Below are 20,737 nucleotides of genomic sequence, written 5' to 3' on the forward strand. Positions count from 1 at the left end.
TTTTAGAATCAAAATTAATGAAATCCGATGATAAAATCATGTTTAGAACGTCAAAAGAAGGTCACATGTCCGATTTGGGTTCGATCGGACACAAGAATCACCTTCGGGGCCACACAGGTGGGTCAGACAGGTGGGCTGTCTACCCACCGGTATACCCACCGGTTGGGACCGGCGGGTAGGGGCCCGCCGGTAGTACCCGCCGGTTGGACTAGGAACGTTGGGCCAGGGACCCCTGCTAGGACCGGCGGGTAGGGGCCCGCCGGTTGGGCCCCCTGCCTTCTTAGGTGGGTACCCACAGGCGGGTAGGGGCCCACCGGTTGTACCCACCGGTCTTGGCGGAAAACACCCTGTTTCTCCCCAACTTTCTCCATTCTTTGGGGATTCAAATGGGGCTTTTCCCCACCCATTCTTCACACCTTCAAGGTCCTATAGGATGGTTCTAACCTAGATCTAGGTTAGATTCAAGTGAGGGAAAACCATCTTACCTTCTTTACTCAAGAACGACTTCAAACCCTCCAATCACTTCAAACCCACCATGTTCCTTCCACCTTGTCAATATCTCTTCAAATCCTTCAAGATCAACACATAAATCATCTATTAAACCTTAGATTCATCATTTCAAATGGGTTTTACAAGATCTCAAGGAACCATACTCGAATCAAGGGTTTAAAGCTTGGGTATGGTGAATGTTCACAAAACCCAACTTTTATTACCTCCAACTGTAGATCTAGAGTTGAAGATCACTCTCCCGGCACCGGAATGGGAAGATCGAGCTTCGGCGACGCTGAAATCCCTCTTTTCTTCCTCTTCCTTCTCTTCCTTTCTTCTTCCCTTTCTTTTCTCTCTCCTCTTTACTTTTCTCACCAACGTACGGGGGTAATAAATGGAAAGAAGAGAAAATCATAAAGCCTTATATACCATTCCTAATTAAGTGAATAGTGCACTTGGATGGGTCACTCAGGTGGGTGGATGTACCCACTTGTCCTACCCACCTGAGGGCCAAACTTGGGATTTTGATCGGGTTTGAGCCTCGTCACGAACCCCACCCCTGGCATACGATGTAGCATACGTATATACCTTAAAATACGGATATAATACCTGCTTTATCCGTACATAGCCTTATGGTAGGTGCATGAACACGGCTTGGGCACTCCCGTCTCTTCTGGCACTGGCTCAGACTTGTCGGGCCAGCCGGTGTTTAAGGTCACCCGTGCCATCATAGCCCATAAGGAACCCACTCTAATTTCCTCTGGCTCGGTTCCTGCATGGTTAAACCGGTTCAACCGCAAAATCAGACCGGGTTTAAGAAGCGGGGTATTACACCCGATGTCTTTACTTCAACCAACCAGTTTCTCCAACCAGCTCGTCTTCTCCGGTGCGTCATTCTCAAGCTCGTCCTTCAACCAGTAAGTAAGATCGTACTATGGTTGTGATTCATTGTTCTTCTTTCGCTCAGCCTCTGTGTTTCCTAGCGTCAGTCCTAGTGATCCCGACATGGTGTCTATGCGTGATCTTGACTTGCCCAGCAAAACCCCCTTGATGGTCGTGAGGCCTAGGGAAAACCACCTAGAGTGTCCCATTCCCAATCCTTCGTCCTCTAGTGAAGACACTTCAAGCGGTCTAGGCTCTGAAGACAGTTCAAGCTCTGGTGGCAGCTCAGGCTCGGGTAGTAGCTCGGGTATTGAGTCTTTCGAGGTGGTCTCGCCTGCAATCGTCCCGACCAGGGGTGGTCCTGGCTCGGTTGCCCCAACTCAACCCCCTAGTACCGCAACAACGGGCACTTCGGTGGCAGGTCCATCAGGCGTTGAAGTTCCTAAGGCAGGCCTAGCAAAGTCTGAGGGGGAAGGCTCTGCTTCATTCTCTGGAGACAAGAGAAGCGTTGTCAACACCCTGAGCATACTTACGCCCAAAGTCCTAGACTTGATCCGGGGTCGGTATGGTGTCCCTGATTACATGGTGATGCACGTCCCAGACGAAGATGAATGTATAGACACCTCTGGGGACGAGGTGGCTCTCTATGACATCGCCTTCCAAAGCGGCCTTAGGATCCTGATGCCCGAGCTAGTCAGCTCGGCTCTGGAGTACTGTGGGCTCATCTTGAGCCAACTCACCCCGAACTCCTAGCTCACTATTCTTGGCTTGAGGTGTTCGTCTTGAAGCTGGGGCATATTGCGATGTTGGAGCTCTTCCGTAAATGTTCCTCATGAAGAGGCACACCTCAGGGTGGTACTACTTCACCAAGAGGGACAGGGATGGTGCCTACAATGACTTGAAGATGTTCATCAATATGCTCTCCTCAGTGAAGAAATGGAATGAGAGTTATTTTTATGTGGCGATGGAAGGGAACCCCTTCAAGAGCAGTTGGGCAAGACCCACTCTGTCAGTGCTGAACCAAGCTCCAAAACTATCCGTGGTCGACCTCCAAACCTACCAAATGTGTTTGGACAGGGAGGCTGTGGACGTCCGGATGCTGTAGGATGAAGACTTCCTTCGAGAGTGGGAGCTGAGTGCAACCCTTGGTGAGCATTTAATTGAGTCTGATTATCTCTTTAGGTTAACTCAATCTTCATACTAACTCAATTTGGCTCGTCTTTGTTTTGCAGTGGTGAACATAAGGATGGACAACAAGGCTCTGGCCGTGGCCGCGACGGAGGCGAGGGAGAAAGAGGCGGCCAAGCATTTCACCAAGAAGAATGTGAACAAGGGCAATGCTGTGCCGAGCCCAGGCCTTGGCATGAAGGCTGTTCTGCCCACTGGCGTGGGTCAAAAGGCCTCACCATAGGGGGCAAGCCTGGAAAAAAGATGCCCCCGCCCATCTAGTACTTAGCTCGGCATAGGACTCCGGGCTAGCTCAAGGGCAAAGAGCCAGTGGATCCAGGAGAAAAGGGCCTGGGCAGACCGATACATTGGACCGAGCCGCTGTGGGCCTGAATGGCCAAAAGAGAAGGTGCTCGCCCATTGATGATGTATAGCACAGCAACCACCCCAAGGTGGCATGGACGGGGAAGCAACCTGTGGATCCATGGGGGGACATGATGGAGAATGGCACCGTGTTGGACCCCAACACTGCTCAGGTCTGGTGTCACTGAAGCCATCTTAAGAGGGACATTACCCACATGAAGAAGTTATCTGACATTGACTTTGTGGATCAGATATACATTCGGGTGGGTGATGTAAGTATCCTCAACTTTTCTCTCTTCTGTGTTCACTTTGATGTTTTGAGTACTGACCATTCCGTTGGGTCCTTGCAGAGTTTTTCTTTTGAGGTTGAGGTTGCTCAATGGTTTGAGAGCATGGCCAACTAAGACGGAGGACGAAGTGAAGCGCCTTCATGGAGATCTTCAGATAGATGTGGGTTAGCTGGAGAATGAGAATAAAAGGGTGAGAGATAATGAGGAGAGAGTTGGCGAGCTAGAGCGTGAAGTTGCTAAGCAACTCAGGACCAACAGTGACTTGGTCAAGGAGAAGGACGCCCTCCATAGCGAGCTGGCTGAGGTTTAGGACGCCAACAAGAAGAGAGAGGCAGAGTAGGCAACTCAGATTGTTGAGCTGAGTGAAAAGCTGGCGGTGAGTGATGAGGTCGTGGTTGAACTCTATGGCGGGTCAGCGGTGGTTGATTGATATCAATGTTGCCTCCTTCAATGCTAGCTCGGACAACACTATTCAATTTATCCTGAGAAAAATGCCAGACTATAACCTGTCATGTTATGAGCAGGGTGCTTCGGCCCCTTCTCCTTCAGTGAAGCTCGTTGGTGAAGAGGTGACTCAAGCCGACCCAAAAGCAGCCAAATGAACTAGCTGGCTCCCTCCTGAACTAGCCCCCTAAGCCTTGTAATTTTGATGCTATCTTCTCCTCCTTTTCTTCCTTCCCCCTTTTTTTTAATGTAAATGTATCCTTCGGGTGTAATGTTATTTTGAGGATTTTTACCCTCTTTTATTAATGGAAAATGTTTTCTTTCTAGCCATTGTGCCTCTTTTATTTCCTTGTAAGCATAGTTCCATTCTCTGGTTGAGCTCGGACTTATCATGTACATCTTACAATCTTCTGAAGTGTTATCTAGACTTGGACCATAGTCATGCCGAGCTAAGGCTCAGCCTTAGCGCCTTGGGTGTCTAATTCTTGAAGTGCCAAACTTGGGTTTGGTTTTGACAGCGCCGATCTGGGGCTTGATCTTGATTCCTTAGATGTTAGGGTATTGAGGTGCCAAACCTGGGTTTGGTCTTGGTAGTGCCGAGCTGGGGCTTGGTCTTTAATGTAGCCGAGCTGGAGCTCGGTCTTTGTACCTTGGATATTAAGGTTTTAGGTGCCAATCCTGGGTTTGGTCTTGGAAGCACCGAGCTAGGGCTCAATCTTAGATGTTGCCGAGCTAGAGTTCGGTCTTGATGGGTGCCGAGTTGGGGCTCAGTCTATGCACCTTAGATGTTAAGGTCTTAGGGTGCCAAACCTGGTTTGGTCTTGGAAGAGCCGAGCTAGGGCTCGGTCTTCACGCCTTAGATTTAAGGTCTTGGGGTGCCAAACTTGGGTTTGGTCTTGGAAGTGCCGAGCTAGGGCTCGATCTTAGATGTTGTTGAGCTGGATCTCGGTCTTGATGGATGCTGAGCTAGAGCTCGGTCTTAATGAGTGGATATTTAAGAGAGAAGCTTCTTTGTTTATTGATATGTGGCATGCACTTGTAACAAATACATTGCTTCGAAAAAAAGTCCAATCCGCTCCATGAATGAAATTGAATAATTAAAATATGAAAGCTAAAGTGTTGGGAATATAAAATCTATAAGATTAACACCCGGTCATGCTGGACTTTAAAGTTATTTACTAGTAATTTTTTTTGAGATTTTTGACGTTCCATGCTCTTGGTATAGCTGTACCTTCTGAGTCTGCAAATGGTAAGTACCAGGGTGAACCACTTTGGAGACTATGTAAGGGCCTTCCCAGTTCGCACTTAACTTGCCTTCACTTCTTGGGTCTACTGCAACTGCTTTTCCAAGGACCAGGTCCCCTACTATGAATCCTCGTGGCCGAACCTTTTAATTGTGATATTCTCGTACCTTTTGATTGTAGGCTTCATTTCACACTAGAGCTTCTTCTCGGACTTCATCTATGAAGTTGATGTTTGCTTGGAGCCCTGCCTCATTTTGTGATGCATCAAACACTATTGATTGGAATGAAGCTTGGGTTATCTCCATAGGGGCCGAGGCTTTAGTCCCATATGTCAGCTGAAAAGGCGTTTCCTTTGTGGGGGTCCGAGCTGAGGTGCGATAGGCCCAGAGCACACTAAGTAGTTGGTCAGCCCAATTTTTCTTCTCCCGATCCAGCCTTTTCTTGATTCCATCTAGAAGTGTGTGGTTGGCCTTTTCTGCTTGACCGTTTGACTGTGGGTGTGCAACTGCAATGTTTTAGAAATTAATATTAAAATTACTGCATAAGGGCTTGAATTTTTTATTGTCGAATTGTCACCCATTGTCCGTCACCAGTATTTTTGGGACACCATAGCGGTATATGATGTCATCTCTTACAAACTTTTCTACTGCTTGCTTAGTGATCTTTGCTAGGAGACGCTGTAATACCCTACTTCTTAAACCCGGTTTGATTACACAGTTGACCCGGCTTAACCATGCAGGACCCGAACTGGAGAGAGTTAAAGCAGGTTCCTTATGGACTATGATGGCAAGGGTGACCTTAAACATCGGCTGGCCCGACAAGTCCGAGCCAGTGCCAGAAGAGACAGGATTACCCAAGCCGTGTACATACACCTATCACAAGGCCATGTACGGATAAAGCAGGTATGTAGCCGTATTTTAAAGCGCATACATATATTACATCTTATGCCAAGAGTGAGATTCATGCCGAGGGCCGAATTCTGTCAAAATCCCACTTGTTGGCCAAGTTTTGGCCCTCAGGTGGGCGGACACAAGTGGGCGCATCCACCCACCTGAGTGACCCACCCATGTGATTACTTAGTTATTTAAGAAGTATATATAGCATTTATGTTTTTCTTTTTCTTTTCTCATTTATAACACTTGGATGTTGGTGAGAAGAGTAAAGAGGAGAGAGAAAAGAAAGGAAAGAAGAAGAGAAGAGAAGGAAGAGGAAGAAGAGATGGATTTCAGCGGCGTCGAGGCTTGATCTTCCCATTCCGATGCTGGAAGAGTGATCTCCAATACTAGATCTACGTTTAGAGGTGAACAAAGGCTGAGTTCCTTAAACTTTCACCATACCCAAGTAAAACCCTTGATTTGGGTAGGGTTTCTTGAGATCTTGTAAATCCCCATTGAGATGATGAATCTAAGGTTTAATAGATGATCTATGTGTTGATTTTGAAGGATTTGAAGAAGTATTTACAAGGTTGGAGAAGCATTGTTGATTTGAAGTGATTTTGGGGTTTTGAAGGAGTTCTTGAGCAAAGAAGGTAAGATGGCTTTCCATTCCTTAAATCTAACCTAGATCTAGGTTAGAACCATCTTATGAGACCTTGAATGTGTGAAGAATAGGTGGGGTTTGGAAAGCCCCCTATTTGATCTCCAGAAAGGTTGGCGGGGATGTTTTGGGAAGAAACTGGACAGTTTCTTGCCAAGTCCGGTGGGTCCAAGAAATGGCCCTCACCTGTGGGCACCGCCTGAGGAGGGCAGGAGGCCCTCGTGCTCTAGTACTTGCAAGGAACCGAATCGCGCCACGGGACCAGACCGTGTGGGCCACTACTGACCGATTGTCTTTAGCACACCCTCGGGCCCAATCGGTTGGGTCAGACTGCCGGGTGGAACTGCCGACCGCTGAAGGCGACCTTACCCGCAGGTCTGAGACCGGTTGGGGGTTCTGACTGATGGGTCAGACAGGTGGGCTGTCCGACTGCCCACCGAGAAGGCTCCTTTCACCGAACATGATCTTTTTTACGTCCGATTTGGGAGACCCAATAATTCGGATATCGTGGACCTTCTTTTAGGAGTTCTGACATAATAGATCTTGTACATTGGATCATGTTAATCTGTGATTCCGGATTGGTAAGAGAACTAAACGCCCGACCTCTCTCATGATAGGTTTCCATCTCAAAATCTCACGCTTCTCGCACCGGATCTCACCCGTACTGAGCGTGAGTCCTTGTACACTACAGGTAAGTGGGGAGAGGACATTTGGCCTTGTTTCAAGGCATTGTTTGGCATTCATTTAACTGTATCTAGACTAGCCATGTCATCATGAAAATGCTATGTAGATTAGTCATCCTCACATTGTTATGCCATGGGTGTTGTGTTTATTTTCTAATTGCCAAGTGATGATATGCTTATGTGGTGAATGTTGACATCATTGTGCATGATGCATTAATAGATTAGATGCCGTAGTCGGCCTGGAAATGAGTGCATTGGTGGCCCGTGGTATGGGACGTGATGGCACTATGCAATCGTACTATTGTCATATAGAAACATGCGGTTTAGGATTATCACATTTCCGTGCTACGACCCTTCCCAACAGGGGTTAAGGTGTTGGGTTACCATTTGGGGGGAAACAGTGGTCGCGGTTGTCGGGTCACTGTGGCGGTTAGACATTACGCCCGGCTGGTCATTAAGACAGTCGACAACCCTGGTGGTATATTCAAGAGGGCCAATCATACTGCTTTTAAATTGCTGGAGTCAGCACCTTTAATTTCTGTCATTTATTTTATGTTGAGAGCCGGTGGTCGACATGTTTTACTTTTTCGAGTACTCACGGTGGGCCTTCTCTGACAGCCCTATGGGCGTATCACGGGATGGAGTTCGCGGCTCGTACCCGGAGTATACGAGCACTGTGATTGTAGTAGCACTAAACCAAAGACTTAGTAATGTTGCTTAGGTGGATGTGATTAAAAATGTATTGCATAGCATATAGTGCATATGGTTGTGAATTGTTGTGTGGACTGCTGTGTGATCCATCTTTTCACTTACTGAGCTAGTGAGCTCATCCCACGTGTGCACCTCTTTTAGATGATTTTGCAGGTCATCCACCAGATGAGCACGGGACGGGTCTCACAGTTGAGTTTCTTAAAGAGGACTGGTGGGTCCCTGAGGAGTTAGAGCACGGCACGGATTGCTCGTGCGAGGGCTGTGCTGTGGGACCGCAATTCTGATACCGAGTTGAGCTCCACTTTTGATGCTGAACTGAGCTCTACCTTTTGATGCCGAGCTGGGCTCAACCTTTGATACCGAGCTGAGCTCTAACCTTTGATACCGAGCTTAGCTATACACTCTGATTTTTTATGATTCCCTTTGAGTACTTGATATGTAAATTGTATTCTTTTTGTGTAAATATCATGCCTACGGGCCCACATGTACTTAACTATTGTATTACAATTTGAGTATCAAGTATTATGGGAATATTCATAGGTAAACCAAGTCTTCCGCTGAACTGATGAGCACTTTCTTAGTTGTGTGTATGCTGTGGTGGAATACTGTATCAGATGATCCTGGCAGGTTTGGGTTAACCGGTGTTAACCCGCTCACTGGCCCGGTTCTGTGTGAACGGGGTGTGACAGACGCGCTTCCACCCATTTAGTGAAGTAGTCAATAGCAACAATCAAGAACTGGACACCACCCTTGCCTTTTTTGAACTGTCCTAGGATATCCATTCCCCACATTGCGAATGGGATCGGACAGATTATGGAGTTGAGTTCCGTAGCTGGGACATGTGGCATTGGGGTGTGCACTTGGCACTTTTCGCCAAACAAACTTCATTGCATTCTACTGTATCTTCGGCCAATAGAATCCTTAACGCAATACCTTGTAGGCTAGTGCTCTTACATCCATATGGCTTCCATAGATTCCCTCATGGATCTCTCGTAGTACCTCTTCTGCTCAGCTTGGTGGTAGACACTTCACCAGGGGCCAAGATATTACCCTTTTGTACAGTACTCTTCCTTGGAGGGTGTAGTTGACTGCTCTCCTCTTAAATGCTCTTGCCTCTGTCTGATCTCCTGGGAGATGTCCATCTCATAAATAGTCTGTAATGGGATCTATCAAACTCAGCTCGACTGGCTGTGTATTGTTGCACATCACTTCTTGCACAGTCATTGAGTTCCGCTGTAGCTAGTTTGGAGAGGGCATCTACCATTGTATTTTCTTCTTCCGAAACTTGTACCATTGTGAACGTGTTGAAGCTGGTAATCAGACGACTAGCTTCTTTTAGATATTTGACCATTCTCTCTTCTTTAACTTCATATTGCCTATTGATTTGGTTCACAATCAGCTGAGTCACTATGTGTGACCAGGTCATCTGTCATTACAGCCTTTTCCAATTTGATTCCCACTATTAGGACTTCATATTCTGCTTCATTGTTTGTTACGGGGAATGCAAATCTGAAGGCGTACTGTATCGTAAATTCCTCCAGACTCTGTAGTACAAGTCCTGCACCTCTTCTCGTTATGGTGCTGGATCCATCAACAAAGAGCTTCCACCTTCTATTTGGCTCTACCTCAGCCGCTGTATCTTCTTCTGTCTGTGTGCAATCTACCAAGAAATCTACCAGTGCCAGGTCCTTGATTGCACTTCTTAGTCAGAATTCAATGTTATGCTCACTTAACTCGACAGTCCAGCTCACCATAGGGCTGTGAAGTGACTTCCTTAGTGGCTGAGCTATCAATACAAATGTGGTGTGTGCTTGGAAGTAAGGCCTCAACTTCGTGGCTGCCAGGACCAATGCTAATGCAAACTTCTCAATTCCTGGGTACCTTATGTCTGCGTGAAGGAGCACATGACTCATATAGTAGACAGGCTTCTGGGTCTTTCCTTCTTCTCTTATGAGAACTGCGCTAACGGCTACCGAGGATGTAGCAAGATAAAATTGTAGCACCTCTCCTAGCTTTGGTCGGATCAGAAGAGAAAGCCTGGTTAGGCATGCTTTAATTTCTTTAAAATTCGCTTCGTATTCCTCTATCTAGAAAAATTGATGATGTCCTTTTCCTCCTTCAGTAGCTTGAAGAAGGGAAGACATTTGTCTCCTGTTCGGGACAGGAACCTGTTCAGTGCAACCAGGCACCCTGTCAGCTTCTGAACTTCGCGGATGTTTCTTGGTCGGTGAATTTCTTAAATGGCCTCAATTTTTGATGGGTTTACTTCTATTCCCCTCTGTGATACTAGGAATCCCAGGAACTTCCCAGAGGTCACCCAAATGCACACTCGGTAGTATACAGCCTCATCTGGTTTTACCGCAGGACATCGAAGGCTTCCTTTAGATGTAGCACATGATTAGCACCTTTTACACTCTTGACTAGCATGTCATCGACGTAGACTTCCATGTTTCTTCCGATCTGGCTTCATAACATTGTATTCACCATCCTCTGGTACGTGGTTCCTGCATTCTTGAGGCCAAAGGGCATTGCAGTGTAGCAGTAGTTGCCCTGAGTGGTGAAAAATACGGTCTTCTCCTCATCTTCTACCTTCATCCTTATCTGGTTATAACCGAGGTATGCATCCATAAAAGTCAGCATCTCGTGGCCTATAGTTGAGTCTATACAAGAGTCGATCCTAGGCAAGGGATAGCAGTCCTTGGGACAGACTTTGTTCAATTCGGTGTAGTCTATGCAAATCCTCCACCTCCCATTGGACTTTGGGACCATGACTAAATTGACTAGTCAGGTTGGGTATTTTACTTTCCTCATAAATCCTACAGCTAGGAGTTTGTCAACCTCCTCATTGATGATGGTGTTCTGCTCAGTTGTAAAGTTTCTGCTCTTTTGCTGGATAGGTTTAAAGCTAGGGTTAACATCCAGACTGTACTCAGCTACGACCCTTGGGATACCTAGCATATCAGAAGCCTTCCATGCAATAATATTAGAGTTTTCACTGAGGAAGTTCAGAATTTCATCACGGCATTAGGAGCTCAAAAATGCTCCGAGCTGAACAGTCTTTGATGGGTCGGCCTCAGTAATTAGGACAGTGAGCAGCTGTTTCATTGGCTCGACCCAGTTCAGGAGGCTTTTATCACGATAATCGATGATTTCTACCATACATGCTAGGCTAGAGCATGGCTTCTTGACAGACTTTGTGAAGTTGACATAGCACTCCCGAGATTTTTTTGGATGGACTTGCATTCCTCGATTCTGTTACTAGTGGGGAACTTGACTTTCTTATGTTTGGTGGACACAACTCTCCAAGACCATTGAGACCTGATCGGCTAAGGATTGCATTATAGGGTGAGGCTATCTTGGCAACCATGAAAGAGACCATGGTAGTGGCCGTTTGAGCTCCTTGACTGATTGTTACTGGCAGGTCAAGTACTCCTTCTAGCTCAGTTGGTGTGCCCAAAAATTCGTACAAGGGCCCTAGGGCTGACTTTAAAGCTCCAGTGCCAAGCCCCAGTTTCATGAAAGCTTCATAGGGTATGAGATCGACGGATGCTCCTGTGTCCACTGGGACCCTGTGAAAGGGGTGGTTGGCCACCACTAATTGAATTATGACAACGTCGTTGTGAGGCCAATTTAGCTCTTCTAGGTCTTTGTCAGAGAATGTAATAGGTGGATCCGACTTGAGGGTCTTGACGGCTGTTTCATAATGTATACGAACCGTGCGTGAGCTTTGGCTTTTCTAATTGATTCCATGATAGGTCCAGCCATGATTGTCAGGATGGCTGGACCTACAGGCTTGTTATCGTATGTGTCAGGTGGGTCCATGGCTGGCTCCTTGGGTGACTTGGTCCTATCTCTGCTCGGCCCAGCCTCATCTCTCCTCGGCTCGGGCTAATTCCTATCATACTTCAATTTCAAATACTTGTTAAGGTACCCTGCCTTGATGAGCTCGCCAATTTTCTTTTTCAGAGACTTGCAGTCTTTAGTGTCATGCCTGTAGTCTCGATGATATCGATAATACCGATTGAGGTTCCTCTCCTCTGGTTTAGCCGTCATTGGCCTGGGCCAGCAAAAATACTTTTAGTCTTGAATCTCCAAGAGAAAGTTTGTTTGTGAGCGGTCAAGCTCATATCGCTTAGGTTTAGCTGTATCAAGCATCCGGTTTGTTCTATTCTTCTTCAGCTCACGTGACGCATCCCTCGGCCTCGGGGGCCTCCTCTTCTCCTTCTCTAATTGCTCACCTCTATCAGCTATCCCCCTGGCGGCTAAGACTTCTTCCATGTTGGCATATTGATTGCAACTTCTTAATAACTTGGGCATTGTCTGTAGCAAGTTGAGGGTAAGAGATTGAACTAGATTAGGGTGCATTATTCTATTGCATAATGTGCTATATGCACTTATAGTCTCCCTGGCTCCCTGCCTCATGTTCATCTCCTTTTGTGTAGTTTGCTTCTGCTTCATACTTGCTTGAAAATGTGTGAGGAATGCTCTCGTCAGTTTCATAGCTATGGATGGACCGGGGCCTCAAGTTCGACATCCACACCAGCGCGGCCCCTTTTAATGAGATTACGAAAGCTCGACAGAGAATTACATCTGACCTTCCATGGACTGTCATGGCTGAACTATAGTATAAGAGATGATTGTAGGGGTCCGTGGTTCTGTCATATGCATTGAAGATAGGTATCATGAAATTTGGAGGTAGCTCAACATCTATCAGCTCATCGGATAGTGCATTATGGGCCAGGGTTATCGTTATGTCAGCCGGGTGCCTTTGCCTCTGCATCCTTTCACTCTCTCAGCGAGACGTTGGATGCAGCTCTCCAAGTCATCTCTTCTTTCCTTAGCTCTGCGATCCGGGGATCGGTGTTCCTGTTCAACTCATCTAAGGCTTCTTCCTAAGTCTTGGTGCCTGTCAGGCCGATCCTGACCTTACTGGCATTCACCTCTGGCCAGCTTAGGGGGCGAGCCTCTATGGGCTCTGTGGGGTGGTACTTCCCGAGCTGTCCTCTGTGAAGAGTTCTCGCGTCCCTCTCCGTATGGACGCGCACCTCTAGCTAGCCTTTACGGTGACTGTTGGCGTCCCCTGCCCTAGGTGGAGATCTATGGGCATCATATGTCTCAGGACTCTGGTTATGTGCGGAATGACAAGCCCTCCCGTTCTGGGCAGAAAGAGGCCCTTGTTGGTGTCTCTCGGTGGGAGATCAGGGTGGCACTGAACAAATTGTATGTGACGTTGTGACAGATCCCCTTCTGGCTATTAATTGAGGGGTGACACTGTTGTTAGGTGATTCGTCTTGGGGTCGCCTATCCGGAGCTAGCGTGGGCAGCTGACTTGAGCTAGTGTAGGGCACGGGGAGTGTTGAGCTGAACTGGTGTATGAGGTCTCATACCAGAGTATTGCTTGCCAACACTTGCTGCTGCAGGCTCTGCATCTGTTCTTCTATATTTGGGTGAGTCACTCGGGATGATGGGTCTTGGCAAGATTACTGAGGGTTTTGCTCATGCTGACCTCCCTATCCTGGGATGACACCCACGTCAGGCTGCGCTTGCAGGTGTCTTTGTGGAGGGTCCTCCACGTGGACACTCTCCTGATCTGCCATTGGGGGTGGGTGAGGATGTTCAAGTGGTAAATCGTAAGAGGACCTTACTCGTGTTGTAGTGGAGGAAATGACCTTCTCACTTCTTAGTTGCATTGGTCCAAGGTAGCTTTTTGTAGCAGTTTCCCATAGACGATCCCAATCTGATGCGTTAAAAATTGACTAATCGATCTTCCTTGAAGCCCTTGATGCTCTAGTTGATCTACACAGAAGAGAAGACAGAGGAGAGCCAGACTGACCCGAAGTGACTCTCCGATGCCTAAGTTAGATCTTTCCACAACAGATACTTAAAAGAATTTCCAATCCAAAGAAGTAATCGAACCTCATAATGGAGGCTTACCTTAGTATTTATAGGCTGCTGATGGAGTAGAGAAAGAGGGAACGTCCGTGGAGAGTCCTACTAGGTGTAGAGTCCTTAAGGAGAATGGTTCTCTAATTCTAGGAATATTCTAGATTTTAGGGCATCTTTTAGGAATATTCTTCTCTTATTTTGGAGGTGTGGGTTGTGAGAGGGGTGGATACCTCTAATGTCGTGTAGTGGATAGAGTCCTGCCCTTGTGGTCAGGGATTACGTTCCTTGAATATAGGAGTGGATGAGAGCACATTTCTGGGAGTCCTGCTTGATGATGCCGAGTCGAGGTGGATGCTCGGCCTGTGGAGGGGCCGAGGTGGCAGGTCAGCTTGCGGAGGGGCTAAGGTGGCTGCTTGGCCTACGGAGGGGCCTAGGTGGCTGCTCGGCCTGAGGAGGGGCCGAGGTGGGAGGTTGGCTTGCGGAGGGGCCGAGGTGGCAGGTAGGCCTGAGAACGGGCCGAGGTGGGTGCTCGGCATGAGTTGTTCAAACGCTCCTTGGCCACGCTGTGGTCAGGGATATTTACCCTCATCAGATTAATTCTTATTTCAATTAATGTAAATTTTCATAATTTATTTTGAAATTGATCATGAATGCTTATTAATTAGGAGAAAATAACTTTTTGGTCATGCATCCCTACAGCCAAACACAGAGGGTAGCAAAATGACACCCCCACCTTTAGAAACTCAAAAAATCCACCCTTTTTTTATGTCACATGTGCCTCCTCATTGACCCCTATGCCAACACTGGGGTTACACTACTGGGGAGCATTCTTTTCTCCCATTAAAATTAAGGGAAAAGAAAACTACCCGCTTACGTTTGTCTACACTTAGGCATAAACATGTGCAAAAGAACTGTGCTGCCCCTCACCCCATACACTAATGATGCCTCCCATTGGTTTGCACACCGATGCAATGGCTGCACAGGCATGGGTAACCCTAAAATTAATTTCTGTTGATTCCAACCATTCTTGTCCTATGCGAATCAAAATTAATGGAGGTCAATCCTGTGTAGTCCCAAGTTTTAAAACCGTGCTTCATCAGTTTCGATGCGATTTCACTTGCTTAACTTGACATGAAAGTAAGTCTTGGGTTCATCCAAATCGGCTTGGATCTAAACAACATTATATGCACTAGTTATATAGTGAGAGACACAGGAGTTCACAATTCAATCAGATCTTTATGGGATCAATTAATGTATTGTTAATTAAATATTAATACTTGTTATGTGGGCTATATGCATGGATAATATTAATTTATTTTTTGTAAGAATAAAATTCAAGTTTTTTCTTAAAGTATCATTTTCACTTGAAAAAAGAAAAAGAAAAAGGTGAAATGCGTTTTAAATATATTCAAAATGGATGCTAATTTTTTATTTTATTTTTTTTGTCATATCTTTTCAATTGATATGGAAAATAGGGAGAAAAAAAGAAAAAGAAATTACAAAACTCAATTTAAAACAGGTTTTAACTAACTAGATATCAAATCAATAACTAACCCAAGGAGCTCACAATTATCAATGGGTGAGTTTCCTCAATATCATTTGTTAAATATTGGAAAGGCTTGCATTCTAAATATTAGCCTCATAGGAGGCGGATAAAATCTCTCGTTTGACAGAGAATGAATTTAGATGGACATGATTTTTATAGGAAAAAATTGTTGTCACACGGTGGGAAAACTTGCATTTGAAGTTGGTATTTATTATATTTGATTGGATATTAATCTCAAAAGGATTTCTAAGTTAAGATCCATCCATTTTGTTTTTGGCCCCTAAGCTAGAGGGTGGTCTTGGATTGAGAGATATGAAACTACATAATGTGGCTTTGGTTGCAAAAATGGGATGGCAAATGTTGAAGAACCCAAACTCTTTATGGGTGAGACTATTTTAGAGTATATATTTCCCCTATAGAGCTTTCACTAGGGCATAATTGGAAAACAATTATTCATGTGTTTGGAGAAGCATTTTGAGAGGTAGAAACATGATAGATAAAGGTATTTTATGGATTGTCGGGAATGATAGTTCTATTCTCATATGGGAGGATCCTTGGATTCCCACGCTGGAGGGGTGTAAGGTACACTCTTCAAGGCCTCCTAACTATATTGATTGGACGGTTTCAGATATCATCACTCCTGCTATGCAATGGAATGTTGCTAAGTTGAGAAGTCTATTCTTACAAAATGAAATGGAAGTTATTCTTAGAATCCCACTTAACACTGAAAGCCGTCAAGACCGTATTTGTTGGGGCCGCCACCCAAAGGGCATCTTCACAGTTAGATCAGCATATATGCTTGAAGCTTCTTTGATCCCTCCTCGCTCCAAATCAGCAATTAGGGTAAGCTCTATCCCCAAGGAAGTTTGGAAAATCTTGTGGAACTTAAAAGTCCACCCAAACGTGCAAATGTTTCTTTGGAAAGCCTATTTGAAAGCTATTGGAGTTATGGCTAACCTCAAACATAGGAACATTGTTTAGTTTGATGTGTGCTCAGGCTGTGGTCAAGCAACTGAGATGGTAAAGCATGCCCTCTTTGAATGCCCTTGTGTTCAAGAAGCATGGTTTGCTTCTTGTGTCACCTTCAGACCTACCGTTACACCTGGTCGGCTTTTGCATGAGTGGATTATTAAGTGGGGAAGATCTCTAGGCCTCACAAAGTTGGAGCAACATAGGTTCTTCTCGGCTCATGCTACTATTGTGAGGGAAGTCTGGAAGAAGAGGAATGCTAGAGTATTTAGAGTTACATTATTGCCTCCTTTCAGTGATTGGATCTCAATGGTAAATAGAAATGTGGAGGAAGCTCTAACATTGATTCCAAGAACTTTAGTCTCTCGAACTTCCCAACAACAATCTAATTCTCATAGTGGTTTCTTTGTAAAATCTTATCTTATATACATAGATGTAGCACTTTCGGCGAGGCCAAAAGTCATGAGGCTAGGGTGCATTATTCTTGATGCTACTAGACAGATCCATCTTATTGCCTCTGATCATTTGTTCCCCAGCTCTCCTCTTATTGGAGAGGCTCTTGTGCTCCGATTGGCCCTTCAAGTTGTTCTCGAAGATGGCCTTAGGCATGTTGTGTGCCATTCCGATTGCATAGTTCTTGTTAGAAGCCTAAATGAGGTTAGGTTTCATTCTCCAGTTAATATTTCATCCATTATTTCAGATGTTCAAGTGTTACAAACTTGTTTTGAGTCTTGTTTTTTTATTCATGTTAATAGATCTTTGAATGTTGTTGCCCACTCTATTTCGAAATGGGTAGTTGGTCACCCCCATTGGGCTTTTTGGAAGTCCCCATATTCGGAGGATATTCTAAACCTTCTAACGCAGCAATAAATTCCCCCCTTTTGCGGGTCTTTGCAATAAAAAAAAAAAAATCCTTCCATTTGGGATACCATCGTTTTTTATTTCAGATCCAAGGTTTTTGCATATCCACCTCGTTATTCCAACACTCCTAGAAATAGATTGATTGTTGATACTTGGGGCTCCCCCCTTCCACCCCCCCTCCTCCTTTCCCTTTACCCTTTACCCTTTTTTTCCTTTTTCTTTTTCTTTATCACTCATACAGAGAAGATAATATTCCCCCTAACCCTCCGGGGAAGTAGAAGAGAGTCCTCTTCAAGAGAGTTGATCCCTTGAGACCCATGTTACCCGCACTCATCGACAAGGTACTACCAACAATGCTAGAAGTTTTACTTCTTTTCATTCAAATTGTCCACATAATAGGAATGTTCTCCTAAAAAGATTTCACTACGGCCATAGAGATGGCAAAATATGGTTTATGATTAAAACCACCCAATTTGGCAACGTTATGACTCTCTCAAAACCCATAGTGGGGAACGCCTCGTGTACTGAATACGTTCTTTTTTAACCATTCATCAATACTCAAAACTATATTAAAAAATGTCATACCGATTAATAAATAAGTGGGATCTTGATAAACATTTACCATAATTTAAAATTCAGCTAAATATAGAACCTAGTTCAGTTTCATGTCCACTTCATCAATCAGTTCCAACTATAGTAGATGCTTCAATCTACTCACTACTCTTGCCTCAGTAGTCAAACCACCATGAATACATGAAGAATTTAAAAATAAAAACCCCAGATTAAATTTTTCTTAGGGAGTCGATCATATACCTCACTTAAAATGAGATTTACTTCAGAAGGTCACTCACTTCAAAAGGTCCGACAGTTGAGTGCTCTTGAATCGTGATCATGGAGTTGACTTGAGAAGTCATGAATTAATTTAATCTATATAAAAATATAAAGTCTATAAATCAATAAAAGTTGAAATATCAATTTAAATAACATGTACTTTATATTTTGTGTCAAACCTAAATATCCAAAATATATCAGTGTTAGTTCTTAATGCATAAATAAATAAAAAGGTAGAAAATAATTAAATGATTCTTGTTGCCTACTCATCTAGGCTATATAATTTCAATAATATGTCCAGCTTGAAATATTTTCAGGGTTATGGTTGTAAGTATTTCAACCATTAAAGTTAAGGCATATTTAGCCATTTTCAAGGGTTATGGGTTCCTTAGGAAAAAACATATATTTATATACTTGGGAGAAGGATTTCTAGTTTGAGGATTTACATAACCAAGCAATGGGTGGGTGCTTACTTTTGCCATGTGGCATATTTGATTGAGTTGAAATTTTGTAAAAGGTAGATTCCAATGATCCCTACTCATATGTCAAGTTACAACCTAAATAGAGTTGGCATGTTAACAAATCATTGAAAAATATACGGATTTGACATGGGTATAAAGAACTACCATGGGAGTGCATGGACATACATGGGATAGGGTATGACATTAAATTGGAGTAAATGAGTGAATTTTAAGTTTGACATTTGATATATGGTCTATCCAGATTATCTCCTAGGTATCCAGTGGTTTGATTTACCGTTTGACTATTCAAAGTAGTAGAATAAGGTGTTTTGACCATGAATCCCTTAAGTGTCCTCCAAGCCAAGGGAACTTTTGCATGTATATGGTATAAGGGAACTGGGTGGTCCCCACTTAATCGTGGTTGGGTGGCTCATCTAATTGTGCTATATAGAAATATGACAGTTTGGACCATTGAAAATCTTGGGAATTGGAAGACCTCTACCTCTTCGTAGATAATAGCAACAAGGAACAGTAAGTAGGTAAGTAGGAAGACAAGAAAGAGGAAGGAAAGAAGGACGTCTGAATTTGGCATGTGTTAAAATATTCACGTATTTCAATCATTCACATTCCCATGTAATAAAATAGCATCAGAAGTGTGTGGTTTTGAGTTTGGTTCCTCTTACCTCATTGAGGCCACTCATGTGGGGATGTTTAGTGCTCTTCAATGTTTTCATTGAAAGTCAAATGATTCTTATTCAACCCTAATATGACTTGGTTCATGCGGTTGTGGGCCAATATGGGCCTGCGAAATTAATCAGGCCGAAAACTTGAATACCCATCATTAGAAAAAAAAAATAATGAAATAACCTCCCATGTATGGCTTTGCAACTCATATGTTGTTCATACACTCTTTTGTAGTCCCATTTGTATTTAGCGCTTTATATTGTCATTTGAAAAACTTTGTGTACTGCATTCTCCCCCTCTGCAAGAAGTCATATGTTTAAGGTGCTAGATAGAATTGTTATTGAATTCTCTTGTTGTGTCGTTCAAGTTTGGTCAGTTATGAACTCATTACAGTGATTTTTACAAATACAAAAAATCATCGTATACAAATTTTCCATGGCGAGTGTTTTACTGTATACTTTTTTGAGTAGTAGTGTTAAATGAACAAGTTTTCACTGGTCAATCATAGCAATCATTTTTTTCTTTCTTGGGTGGGGGAGGGAATCATCAACTACTAGAAGAAAAATAAAAGAGAGGATTTCCTACAAGACTAGTGTAAGAAAGAATATGCACACTGTGCCAATGAGGGTTTGGGGAATGGTATCATTTGAGTGTATGATGGAATTAGAAAGAAAATATAAACTCAAACATCAGCCAATATAATTGATGGAGATAAATCAAGCTCTCTTCTTTATGGTGACTTTTATAATGCTAGGATGAAAATATGAAAGAAAAATTGGAAGATTTAGGATAGTCACCTTAAGACTCTAAATTTGGATGAGTTTTCCTAGTTCTACATAGTGCATGCATTAAGCCAACTTCATAAGATGAGAAGCTCCATAAAACAAATCCAATGAGAAATGACACAAATTCTTTGGACTACAAGTCAAGAAGCCCAAGGGTACTCCCCAAACCTCTATCCATCTGGACTTTCGCTTCTTGCACAAGAGTAAGGAAACAGTGAGATGCTTAGATGAATATGCAATTGGCATGCTTTAACTCACTTGTGAGCTGGCTTTGACAGTGAAGTCAGGAAAATAATCCTCTTTTTTTCTCATCCCTATTTTTCCTTGTTTTGCTCTCTATAGAACGCGACACATGGACAACTTTAAGACCAACGCACCAAATGTAATAATCCTCACCCAATAATCTTGACCGTTGGTCTGCTTGTTGTCCACGTGTCGCGTTCTGAAGATAGCAAAACAAGGAAAAACAGGGATGAGAAAAACAGAGGATTTTGATCCGTGAAGTCACCAACTTTTCCACATACGGCCAATTTCTTCTATTGCTCAGATGGGATATGGATAAAAAAAAAAAATTATCTAAGTGGTGATGCGGATGCTTCAAAAGCCATCACCATCAAGTGGAGCAATGTTTGCAAGCCAAAGAGTGAAGGAAGACTGGGCATTCGTTGTCTCAGAGAAGTCAATTTTTTGCTTTGCTAGCCAAGCTAAGTTGGCACATTCTGTCTGACTCTTCTGTGTTTGCATCTTTCCTTAAAGGAAGATTTATGGCTGATGATGGTAATCTCAAACAATATGCTTCATCTTCTTCGATTGTCTTTGGTCTGCGAAAGGTATGGAGCTTTATATGTGACTCTGAGCATTGGATTGTCGGTGATGGCACTTCCATTAGTTTATGGTATGATCGT

The sequence above is a fragment of the Macadamia integrifolia genome, unplaced genomic scaffold (assembly GCF_013358625.1).
Source record: "Macadamia integrifolia cultivar HAES 741 unplaced genomic scaffold, SCU_Mint_v3 scaffold433, whole genome shotgun sequence".
NCBI classification, from domain to species: domain Eukaryota; kingdom Viridiplantae; phylum Streptophyta; class Magnoliopsida; order Proteales; family Proteaceae; genus Macadamia; species Macadamia integrifolia.